Source organism: Drosophila virilis, unplaced genomic scaffold (assembly GCF_030788295.1).
Source record: "Drosophila virilis strain 15010-1051.87 unplaced genomic scaffold, Dvir_AGI_RSII-ME tig00000346, whole genome shotgun sequence".
Taxonomy (NCBI): Eukaryota; Metazoa; Arthropoda; class Insecta; order Diptera; family Drosophilidae; genus Drosophila; species Drosophila virilis.
The window spans coordinates 22,940-36,222 of NW_027212809.1; the positions used below are offsets into that span (position 1 = coordinate 22,940).

Here is a 13,283-nt window from a genome sequence, read left to right on the forward strand (position 1 = left end):
CGCTGTTAATTGGCCTTGCTGTTAAGTGCTAATGTTAAATTCCCATTTCTGTTCACATTTAACATTGCATTAACATTATAATCAGTTTTTGGTGCCTGTTCAGGCTTATTTTTGAAGCTTAAATAAATATTTAAAAAAAAAAAGAACAAAATTAATAAAATGTCATTGCAAATAATTGTTAAATTAAATTAATTAAAAGATGGGACAGAAAACAATTTGCATATGATAATTCAGAATAAAAATGCAACACAGATGCGACAGAAAATAAAAATCAACCCATTGTGTGTGTGTGTGTGTGTGCGTGTGTGAGAGGGGGGGGGGGGGGGGGGGGGGGTCAAAATAAACTGCGGCGTAAATAACAGTCGGTTGCACTTGAGTAATTTCGCATAAAACATAACCAAGTAGAAAGGATATTAATAAACCGACATAACCCACACATACACACATACACACATACACATGCAACATACGCACACACATGGACAAGTGGCTGCCATTGCCAGTTGCTTATTGTTGTTGCTGCTGCAGCGCCATCAAGTAAATCAGTGTCCAATGTGTAAATAATTTCCATTTGAATGAGCAATTGTGCATTTTTCATATTCACACACACACACACACACACACACATGCACACATGCACACACATCCATGCATACATATGCATAACTGCCGCTGCTGCCGCTGCGCTTTTCATTTGCAGACGGGACGCGTCGACGTTTAAAATCGCATGAAATTTTATTAAAATGAAGTAAATATGGTGTAAACGTGCTGATAAAACGGTTCGTGCTCAGCTATGTAGAAGAAATGAATGGGCAGCAGCACAGAATCGTTAACGGTGACCGCGACTGCGACTGCGACTGCGACTGTGACTGCGACAGCGACAGCAACAGAAGCCGCCCTACTACTGCAACGAACATGTGCGAGAGCAGGAGCCAAAACTTAAGCGCAGCTTTTGTGTAGAGTGCCGAGTGTAGAGTGTGAGAGCGCAAGTGCCGGTTAAGAGCACACGATTATATTATATATGTGCATACATTGTGTGTTTGCATATAATGCGTGTAATTATTGATTGGGGCAACTAGTGATCAATACGGTTAGTACGCTTACCAATTAGTTGGCAGCAGTTGTACGCATTAATACGTATATATGTACCTATTACACACAAACTACATTAATTTAACTAACGTTTGCTGAGTTAATTCCATGACTCTTCAGCTATTGATAAGTATCTCTTTTTCTGAAGCTTTATTTAACATTGCGGCCCGCATGCTGGCAGCGCATACAAAAGTCGCCGCACAGACGTTTACTGAGGCGGCGCAGCATAAAATCGCTTATGCAAATAGCCATGCAAATGGACATGTGCGTGCGTGTGTGTGTGTGTGTGTGTGTGTGTGCAGTGCAATGCAAACGTCGCGCTTTTGTGTGTGCAGTTGGTGTCCATGTTGGGACGCGGTTGCTCTGTTATTAATGACGTCGCAGCATGTTGAGAGAGAAAAGCACATTGTCCTTTGCCTTTGTTGTTGCTGCGGCTGTAACAGTTACGGTAGCTGTAGCTGTTGTTGTTAATTGTGAGAATGATGCCAGCCAGTTAACCGTTATTTAATGTGCACTGTCTACAAGGGCCCGAATTGGCAATGTGTCCGTAATTTTCATACGGTTCGGCAAATGTAATTAACTGTAATGGTGAGCGCTTGCCAGTGTGACCAGTCTGTATCAATATGTGCAGATACAGTATACCTTTGTGTGTGTGTGTGTGTGTGTGTGTGTACACCTATTTGGTCAAGTGGGCAGCACGTTGCATTGTTTTCGACGTTTGGCATTTTGCTGCCCACTGGGCCCCTTTTATCTGGCGCGTCTTCAGACAAGCACAAGCAAATTAAAATCATTATTATCATTATAAATGTTGTAAATGGGCAGAGACAGAAGCTAAGTGTTGGCCAAACAACAATTGACACAATTCAACAACAAATACAACAATCACACCAACAACAACAACAACAACAACAACAGCAAGAAGAAGAAGAATAGCGTGCAATCAGTTTTCCTCTTTGCTTCTCATTCATTATCTGCTTGTGTTGTGCGCTCTCTCGCTCGCACCTGCTGCAACTATCGCAGACTGTTTGTTTTAATTAATTAACAGCAGAGCTTTAATGACTCGCTTGGCATTAACTAGTTTACACTGTGCAACAGCAATTGGTTTTCTCGTTTCTTTGCTATGTAAATGTTGTGCAAGTGTTACACTGTGCGACAAGCAAATACTTTTCGTTTTTTTTTTTTTTATATATATATATATATGTATATTGTAATTTCAGCTGCATGCAAATAGTTTACACTGAAAAAAAAAAATTAAGTAATATCAGTATATTCGCGCAGAGTTGGTGCATTATTTCTCTCAGTGTACCCAAGCTGTGCTCAAACGTTTCAAAGCCCTTGTTCGCGCCATTAACAATAATCATATCCAAATGTGCACCCCCCCCCCCCTCTCTCTCTCTCTCTCTCTCTCTTCTTCTTCTATCTATCTATCTATATTTATTTATTTATTTATTTATTGTTATGCCTGTTGGCCGGCCGGCACATTCGTTACGGTGCTGCCAGGCCGGTCACTTGACAGTTTCAATTAGGCTTTAACACTCTGGCAGCGCTTGGCTACCAACTGGCTGGCAGTTGGGGCTCCATCTGGGGCTTGGGGCGCTGTTGGCTCTCAAGTGGCTGGCAATTACGTTCAATTAAGTTGGCCAAGTTGGTAACGGATGCGACTGCGGACTGCAGTTGGCCAAATGCGTTGCGTCTGTAATTAAATGATGCTGCCTTGCTATCCTTGGCTGTGGACCCGGCTCGGCTCGGCTTGCCACCTAATCATAAGTGATACCAAAAGGAAATGCCTCTCAAAGCGCTCGCTGCAACACGGCAACACTGCCACACTGCAGCATGGCCATGCAGCGCACCTGCAGCAGCTGGAAGCTGGAAGCTGGGAGCTGCTGCGGGGCCACTAATTACATTGATTCTTAGACGATTGCATTGGCAATGGACATGCCAATGCCAATGCGGCAGTTGCAGTCGTTTTTTTTTTACATCTTCTTTTTTTTTTTTTTGCTGAGCTACCAACGTCAACTTAATTAATTGTGCGTCCGGCCGCACGCCCGGACTTAGGTTGTTTTTTTTTTATATATATATATATTTTTTTCATTTATTTGTTTTGCGAGTGTTTTGTTTGGCTAATGCGAGTGCAACTGGTTTTCTATGGCAACAAGCGATCAGCGTTCGCTGCGCTGCAATTTCTATTTGCGCGCAAATTGCTAATTTTGTGGAAAACACATTAATTAGCGCTAAACAAGCTGCCATCCACTTGCCATGCCGTCCACTGCCGTCGGCTGGCCATGATCGTCAACACGCTCCGCGGGCAATTTGGTGCATGTGCCCCCCTGTGCCCCCTTTGCCACATTTGCCCCCTGTTTGCCCCGCTTTGCTCCCTTTGATCGGCGCACGGGCAGCACGTGCAAATTCAAGCAATTTCTTCATGTTTCAGCCGATCGCCAAATGAAGTTGGAATGCCCTAATGGGGTGTGCACGACTCGAAGATACCCTGTGATTACAAACATTTCAGTTGCCTTCTGCATGCATGTACACGCGTACATAGCCACAATTAAGAGCGCTCTAGTCGGGTATGCACGACTCGATGATACCCTGTAGTTACAAACATTCGAATTTCCTAAGGCATGCATGCACATGTGGCTTAGCCACAAGGAAAAGTGTTCTAGTCGGCTATGCACGACTCGAAGATACCCTGTAATTACATTCGAGTTGCCTTCTGCATACACAGCAAGAGTGCTCTAATGGGGTATGCACGACTCGAAGACACCCTGCCATTACAAATATTCTAGTTTTCAACTACATACACACATTCCATACACACATACACAAATGCAATAAGACACGCTTCTTCTTCGCGTAGACTGACACTCTTGAAATTGCATGCGAGATTAACTGAAAATGGGCGGGCATATTGATAGAACAGAGAGCCTCGTTGTGCGTATTGCTAGCGAGTATATGTATATATGTACTTTCGAAATGTATTTTCGAGATCGATGCGTTCATACAGATATGCAGGTCTTATATACCTTATGGAATCGGGTGCAGGGCATAACAAACTAAAATAAATAACTAAATTATTTGCAAACAGCGTATATTGAACGAAAGTAATGTAGCTTTTTTTCGGCCTGTGAATGCGCTTTATAAATTGAACGAATGTTATGTTATGGTAATTAAATTTAACGCACGTGTTCAGTGCACGTCAAACTCTACACTACACTCTGCACACTCTTTCATTTGAGTGCGCACATAAGAGAGCTAAGCGCGCGCTCTTCGTGGATGCTTTCACCTAATTAACGCCGCTTAACGGCAACTGCATTTGGCATTGTAAGGCAATTAAGCTCGGTTTGAAGTTCGAGTTGGAAGCGAGTTGGAGCGAGCAAGAGAGCGAGCGTGCACGCATTCGAGTCGCGTATTAGCGCAGTGGGCTTCGCACATGACAATAGCTACGTGAAGCTTCAGCATCGCCGTCGGCGTCGGCGTCGCCGTTGGCGTCGCAGTCAATGGCATCTCGGCAACGTCTTCTGCGTTGGCCTTCTGCGTTTTGCGTCTGCGCTGCTTAGTCCATAAAAGCGCAATTTGTCGTAATTGTTTAAGCAGAAAGAAATAACAGCAAATGGCCAACTACAACTGCAATACATAAAACAACTTAATAAAAATTCCACAGTCGTGTTGTACATCAGTTGACAAGTGCGCTGCGCGGTTGGCAGGGGCAGAGAGCGGGCGAAATGGGAATTGTCATACAAATCAAATCGTTGGCGCAATGTGTCCCTGACGTGAAAGTGAGGGGGGAAGCATAAATCTTACTTAGAATCGCAAGCAGCACAGAAAAATCTGTACAAATAGATTAACAATAACAAGAGCAACAGCAGCAATAACAGTACAACTACAAATGCTTCTGTACAAACCCTGCCCCATATGTTGCGCCAATAATAAACACCGTTTCACAAACAACAACAACAGCAACAACAACAAGAAGAACAAGCGCATAAATCAAACAAGCAGCCGCACTGCTCGAATCGTCGATGTAACGGTCTGCGGAGAGGGGGGGAGGGTGGGGTCAATTCAGACTGCATGTGGCAGCATTTGTTATTTCCCTTTTTTCGCCCATTTTTTGTTGTTGTTGTTGTTGCTGTTAGTTATTGAGATTGAGAGAAACAACAACGTTAAGCTTTCAATAGCACTAGAGCACGCGTAAACACAAACTCGACACTTACACACACACAGACAGACACACAGAGAGAGAAACAAGCACATGCAAACACACACATGTGCATTATTGCTCTGGGCGAATCTGCCAACTGTGCAGGCAACAAAATGGTCGCTAAACAAAATGTTCGATATGCAAGAACAATAATCAGTCACCCAATTTAATTGCTGAGCTCTTCAAATTTCTTATGCATAATTTTCAGCTGCGCTTAACAGATCAAAATTTTCTTTTATTTTTTTTTCGTTTTTTAGCCAAACTCTGCACGTCTTGTTGTGACTGCAAAATCGTTTTCATTTGTTTTGTCGCCCGTCGAAAATGCATGTGAAATCGATGGCTGCATAAACAAATCTAAAAGAGAGGCGAGAGGAAGTTTAGTTCAAGCTGCTGCCAGTGACAACACAAAGTGTCAAGTGCCAAAAAAGCTGCTCAATAAAGAGAGGGTCCGCTATAACAGCTCTCTCACGTGCTGTACACTCGTGTGTGCGCGTGTGTGTGCATTTGATTTTGATTGGTATTTATGGCAGTTTAAGTACATTGAAAACACGTATATTGGGAATTCTTATTGGATTGCGGCGACATGTAGCAGCTGCACATGCCGCTGACAGGACATGGCTAGGGGCAGGGCGGCACTTGGGCAATGGGCGTGCCGTAATTAAATCAAAAACAAAAACAACGATGACATAACAAATTGTAAACTTTCCCATTTAATTGTTGGCCCGGCCACTTAAAAGCTCGTTTTCTGTTTTAAAACTTTACCTGGCTGGATACAAAAATAAAAGAATATATGTTATATAAGTACATACATACATTCGCGCACATATATATATATATATATAACAAGAAAAAACATTCAACATGGACCAGGCAACGACGTGTTGTTCGTCGCAAGCCTGGGTGTGGGTTGGCACGGGGCGGGGCGCGACGCGACGCTAGCTTGTTTGCCGTTAGACTGGAAGGGATCGACCGTCCTAGTCGTCACTCGATTTCGTGCTTGACTTTGGTGACCATTTTTCTGCTCGACTCTGTCTCGCTGCCCCACTCTCTTGAGCGTGAGCGTTCTCTCTTTAGCCCACTCCACATTCTACACTCTGCACGGCTACTCTCCAACTGTCCCGTGACTTTTTTTCTGCCCCTGCAAAAGACGTCGTTTGCATTTTTATGGTATTAAAAATTAAAAATGAATTTTGATTGTTTTGTTTGCTGTTGTTGTTGTTGTTGTTGCTGCTTTCTTGTCGACTTCTTGTTGCTCTGCTTCTTCGTGCCATGTTGTATACATTTTCGTGGCATTGTTTTAGTTTTTCATATCGCGCACTTGGCTATTTTTTTGTTTTTTTTTTTGTTTTGTTTGTCGCCGCTTTTGTTGCCGGTAATTTGTTTTTGTTTTTGCTCTTTATTGTTTTTTTCTTCTTCTTCTGTTTTTCAGTTTTCTTGCTCTTTTGTTTTGCATAAGTTTGATGTACCTATTTTTACTCCTGTTTTTTTTTTCTATTTATTTATTTTTAATTTGTGCGCGGAAGCCTTGCATGGCCAAAGGACATTGAATTTGAGCTCATGCAGGTGTTCTCGTTGGACCTTTAAAGCGATTTGACCTTTAAGCAATATTTACGTATTCCACATTTGACTAAAACATGGAAATAGCAAGGGGTTTCGCTCTCTCTCTCCTCTGTCTCTCTCTCTCTGCAGTTTGATCGTTTTTTGCTCTGAAAAGTAGGCAACATAAATTGATCTTTCTCTTAAATTCAGCCCTGCTCTTTGATTTGGAAATGCAGTTGGGCTCTGGGTCCCACACACTGTGCAACAAAATCACGCCGCAAATTGCATGAAGCTTAAATCAATTTTATATTGTTGCTAATTTGTGGCCATAATTTGATTTATTTCCTTGCTTGTTGCTTTGATTAGCTTCGTTTATAAGCTGTTAAGTAAACGTTTTACTGCTATTATTATTATTATTATTATTATTATTATTCTTTTATCACTGAGTCGATTATTTTCATAATTTGCCATCAATTTTCGCGTCTCGCGTTGCGTGCACAAATTCAATTTATGTGATTTTTGTGCGGCGCCAATGCAAATTTACGCAATGCAACCCGCGCTTCCCAGACAGACAGACAGGTGTGGTCGGCGGTGTGTGTGTTGTGTGTGTGTGTGTGTGTGTGTGTCAGTGGCTGGGGGGCGTGTCCAGTGCACGCTCAGCACGTTATTCGCACTTAATTCGCACTTTTTGACACCTTTCGATGTCCGTCAGTTGCACGAAGCGACGACAACGAACCGAAAGCCCAAAACCAAATAAACAAAATTGCGTTTGCCCTTAATGCGAAACCCAGCCCGCCATCCGCAACCCGCCCCCACACAACACACACACACACACACACACAGACACACATGTCAGCAACATAATGTGCAACGGGCAAAGCGAACGGTGCGAAAAATTATGCAAAATAAATTAATTACCAATTAAGGCTGAGCCAGGGGCGGCGTCAAAAGGGGTTTGCGGCGGCCACTTCAAAAGCACGCACACACACACACACACACACACACGCACACACAGTTGGGGCTTCCGATTTGCAGCTGTTGCAGGCATATGCAGAATTTCTCTGATTTTTGAAGTGGCTCCAGCGGGTGAGTGCAGGGGGCGGAATGGGGGGTGGTGCTGGGTGGGTGTTGTTACAAAGAAAAGGGTTTGCTGTTAAACGTGGCCCGCCTGGCGTTGCCGTAACGCGTTTGTCACATGAGCCTCGGCCACTAATTAGTGTCATTAAATCCGCTCCACATGACGACATGCGACAACATTTGCCCCCACATTCCCACACCCTGCCGCACCCTGCCGTACCCCATTACACATTTTGCCACCGCCGTCACTGGCTTGAGTTCTTAACAACCAGCTGCATTGCCTACTTTTCGGAGCGCATGCATAATACATGGCGCAAAATTGCAGCATTGTGGCCTGCTCTGTGGGCTGGTCGTAAGCCAAATAAATAAACCATAAACATAACTGAACGCAAAATCAACGTAATTTCCAGAAGAGCATGGAACGCGGAATGGAACGGCACGGGCCCAGCGACAGTTTCTTATAACCGTCGTAACTTCCGTCAACTTGCGTGCAAACATGTAATTTATACCCAATCCTCTGACCAACCCCACTCCACTCCACTCCACTCCACTCCACCCAAGCTCAACAAGACGTACCTGTCGCAATTGGGGTTAAAAAGGGTTAACCACCCGCACCACATGCATATGCATAATTATAGAGCCGGAACCAAATACGAAACGAAACGAAACGAAACGCAATGGCCCGAACCACCTGCCCGATTGCGCCTCACACGCCCGATTCGCGTGGCTAGGGGCTGAACGGCATCCGCTTAGCTAACTAAACTGTGAAAATGCCGTCGGGCCAGTTGTAACCCCAAAAATCTACATCAAGGGTCTGCGTCCGCCAACTGTATGGGTATTACCGCGTTGGAAATTTGAATATTGATTGGCTTTAATGAGCGCTCTGGTCGCGCAATTAGTTTCCCCTGCCGCCTAGCGCCGGCCCAGGTATCGGTTGCGTTTCCGTTTTCCGCACTTCTGGCGGGCCAAGCGGCGGCAATCCATGTGCCCATGTGGCCATGTGGCCGGCCAGTGTTGGCTAAGCAACGTTCAAATCGGGGCGGAGCAACATTCCGGCAAATTGAAAAATAGATAACCAATTATATGTAATTATTGAAATTGCAGGCACTATTATATCATTTAATATTGCTGGCTATTAGCGGGTATTTTCTTTTTTTTTTTAACAAATAGTCGAATGATCGAAGCACAAATCGTTAAGTGGAATGGAACAGAAATTGAAATGAATGAAGTGCGACAAGCGAAAGGAAATTGTTTGGGCCATGGAAAATGAAATGGAATGAAAGACACATGTAAATATATATGTGAACAAATGTGAAGAATAGTTGATTGGAATGGGAATGGAGTGGAATGAAACAAAGCAAAAGACAGTAGCATATCCAACGATCATTACATGAACTTAACGGACTGGAATGGCAATGGAACAAATGGAATGAAACTAAAAACACACAAATGAGCAAAAGCAGTAAATGAAATGGAATGGAATGAAAGCGATGGAACATAACAAACAGAAATGCATTTAAATGGAATGGCATAGAAAATGAAATGGAATGGAATGAAAGCGATGGAACATAACAAACAGAAATGCATTAAATGGAATGGCATAGAAAATGAAATGGAATGGAATGAAACAAAGCAGGCAAAGCGTCAGTTAAATTGCATTCAAATTGAAAAGCACTATTTTCAATGCTAGCAGCGTGGGAGTGAGAGCAGGAGAAGGGTGGGAGAGAGAGAGAGAGAGAGGGGGGGGGGGGGGGGCTGTGAGATGAATGTAATGCATAAATTAATTGATCGCCTACGCATAGCGCAAAAACTATGAATGCTCAATGAATGCGCTGTCTCCGATAAAACTGTGGCCACGCCCACACACACACACACGCACACACACACATACGCCGCATGCAATTGCATTTTGTGGCCCATTGCATTGGCAATGAAATTCGAATATGAAAACGTTTCGCCAACATTTAGCATTCAATTCATTTGAACTAAACTAAATAACAATGCAGTCCGAATGCGCCGCTCTGTTGTGTCAGTGGAAAGGGGATGCGGCTCAAGGGGGAATTGGCCGGCGGAGCTACAAAAATGTAGCTGCGCTGGCCTCTGACTTGGCCGATTGCAATTGTTCGCTTCGATTGGGCGGGCGTTAAATTTACATAAATTGATTTGATTGAATTTTTATGAGCGAAGTCCGCCCGTCGTCCGTCGTCCGTTGACCGTCGAGGCGGCTGATGAGTTTTTGACACCGGGCACAGTCGTCGTCTAATTAAAGTCATTGCCAGCAGCTGCACGAGCTGCACGGGCACGGACACGGGCACAGGCCCATGCAACAGCCGCAGACGCGACGCTGTGTGCCCCAAGGCCGGGTCACAGTTGGCGCTACATGAACAGCAGCAGCAGCAGCAGCAGCAGCAGCAGCAGCAGCAGTGTTGGCTTAATGCATTTGGCCATGGACGACGACAATTGACGCCGGGGCAGACAATGGTTGCACATATGAAGGGAGCACACCATGCCACAGAGACAGAGACAGAGACAGAGGCAGAGGCAGAGGCTCGTTTGGACTTTGTTGCGTGTTGGCATAGCATATTTTTAGGGTTTCGCCGGCAACTGAAATTGGCAAAAACCAACTAAGTATTTAGCGCTTTGATTTGGCCTCTTTTCTGCTGCATGCCATGCCCATGGCACGCCCCATGCCGCACCATTCTCAATTCCATGTCATTCCATTGCGTTTTGCGCTCTGCCAATGCCAATTTGTCATAAATCTCGTTATTTTAAATCGTTGTTGGCATTTTCTGCATTGATTTGTTGCCGTTGTCGTTGTCGTTGTTGTTGCTGTTGCTGTTGGCCATTGACAGAGGCCTTGGCCATGTTTTTATCGTTATCGCGCCGCTGCAGTCAGCAATTTGCAGCGACGCATTCGCAACAACAGCAACAACAAAAAGAGCACAGCAAAAGTGACATCAATTGGGCGACAGTTGTATATGTATATGCTGCGGTTGAAGGCTCAAAATTCGTGCAATTAGTTTGCATAAATGGAAAACTAAAAAAAAAAAAAATCGCTTAAAGTTGTTGCAAAAAATAATCGCTGAGCCTGCCTCCTGTGAGGTTTGAACTCACGACCCCTTTACGAGACCAGTGCACCACTGAGCTAAAGAGGCAATCTGTCAACGGGTCAACAGTTAGCCGGGTTATGACAAGGACCGACGCCCACGCACCAAACAGGCGCAGCTGCATAAACAGTTAGTCAGCGAGCAGCGATCGAAGCTTGCGATATGCTAAAAATAGAACACGAAGCGCTGATACGGCGCGACGCGCAACATCACTTGATCGTGTCAGGGTCGCAGCTTTTGCTAGCTGGCATTGACATTGTATTTGTGCCAGGCACGCAGGCAATGGCTCGTTGGTCTAGTGGTATGATTCTCGCTTCGGGTGCGAGAGGTCCCGGGTTCAACTCCCGGACGAGCCCTGTTCTTGAAATGATCACAATTATTTTAAAATTTTTTTTTTTTTTTTTTGGTAATATTTGTGTATTTAGCATTAACTTTGACAGCGGCTTGTGTAAGCACTATTTATAAACACGCCCAAAATCTTATGTAATAACATTTGGCACGACTCCAATAGACATTCTGCAAGCTTAACAGCGCATTAACATGATGCGCGCAAAAGTATGCTGTGCAAAATGTTCGAGAGCAGATGCTCTGCGCCGCCGTCTGTAAACGAAATTAGAGAGCACTGTTAGTGCGTGCAGCAGCTGTTAAATGCCGTTAAGCTCACTTTTTGCCATTGATCAACACTTGCGGCGAGACGGCATTGTCTGTGGCGCATTCGCTTCGATTATTATTTTTAATTGTTTATTTTTGAGTGCTACGCACATTTAAGAGCTGTCTTTTTTTTTATTTTATTAGTATTTTGTCGCTGTGATTCATTATTGACCATGTATACGATTGATTTTGACTACGAATTCAACACCGATTACAAATTCGTTGACCTATATGCTATTGAACGGTTCATTGTGCCGGCAATACCGCAGGATTTTGGATATGAGAGCTACATACAGCGCATTAACAACGTGCCCAGAAACTTTGAGAGGGACAACAACAACAACAATCAATGGAGGCGATCGCTGTCGCCCTACGAATGCTACTGGCTGGACATAAGCAGACCCAATGTACACACACACGCACACACATGCATATTATATATATATATATATTTTATGAAGGGTGTAAATCGAACTAATCGGTAATTCGGTCTCTTTTCCTCTGCAGATGATGACTATGGATATAACCAAAACTGAACCCGGACTTGTCGGGCTATCATCCAACAGCAGCAGCAGCAGCAGCAGCAGCAGCAGCAGCAGCAGCAATCGGCACAGCAGCAACAACAAGCCGCAAACATGAACAACAACGGTCAGAACAACAATGGCAACAACAACAATGGCCTCAGCAATGGCAACTCTGTTAACAATAACAACAACAACAACAACAACAATGGCAACGTGCAAAGCATCGCCGCCGCCGCGAACAACAATAACAACAACAACAACAACGGCAGCCAACTGTGCGCCGGCTGTGGCAAGCACATCCAGGACCGTTACCTGCTGCGCGCCCGGACATGCTGTGGCACGAGGATTGCCTCAAGTGCGGCTGCTGCGATTGCCGCCTCGGCGAGGTCGGCTCCACACTCTACACCAAGGGCAACCTGATGCTCTGCAAGCGCGACTACTTGAGGTGAGTGGCACGCAATCCAACAGAGCGAGAGAGAGAGAGAGAGCGATAGAGTAATTATAGAATAATTTAATTTTCGGTTTCGTCTTCGTCTTTGTCTCTTGCAGATTATTCGGCAACACGGGCTACTGTGCCGCCTGCAGCAAAGTCATTCCAGCCTTCGAGATGGTGATGCGTGCACGCACCAATGTTTATCACCTGGAGTGCTTTTGCATGCCAGCAATGCAATCACAGGTGAGCTATCATCGCTGCATACACTCATATCGATACATTCAGGCTCTTCGATATCCACTTTCTTGAAAAACTAAGCCAATAACCCATTGTTTAACTTTGCATAGAGTATTATAATGTTGTGATAAAAGGCATAAAAGGAGGCATCTCCGATCCGATCAGCATCGAGTTACGAGCTGACATAGCCAAGTCTTACGTTCGTCCTTCTGCAGCAGTTTCTCACATATTCGTCGTAAAGGGTATTCAGACTTCAGCTTGCGAAGATATTTTATTTACCAGATGCCTTGATCTAACTAGGCATATGTAAAATATTAGCTAAAACTAGGTCTATTCAAGCTAAATATATAGCTAAATGGACTTCAAGGCAAGAAGCCACCTGCCACATGGCTGGATCTCTCGCGGCAAGCAATTGTTCCACTCGC

The 13,283-nt window shown here is 44.4% G+C and overlaps 1 non-coding gene and 1 pseudogene across 1 annotated transcript; both read left to right on the plus strand.

Annotated features, from left to right (window-relative positions):
* Nucleotides 1-11,297: 11,297 nt before the first annotated feature.
* On the plus strand, nt 11,298-11,369 carry TRNAP-CGG (transfer RNA proline (anticodon CGG)). The gene has a single exon. It is a non-coding gene; the product is annotated as a tRNA-Pro (tRNA).
* A 309-nt stretch (nt 11,370-11,678) lies between these two features.
* Nucleotides 11,679-12,883, plus strand: LOC116651810 (uncharacterized; annotated as a pseudogene).
* The last annotated feature ends 400 nt before the right edge of the window (nt 12,884-13,283 follow it).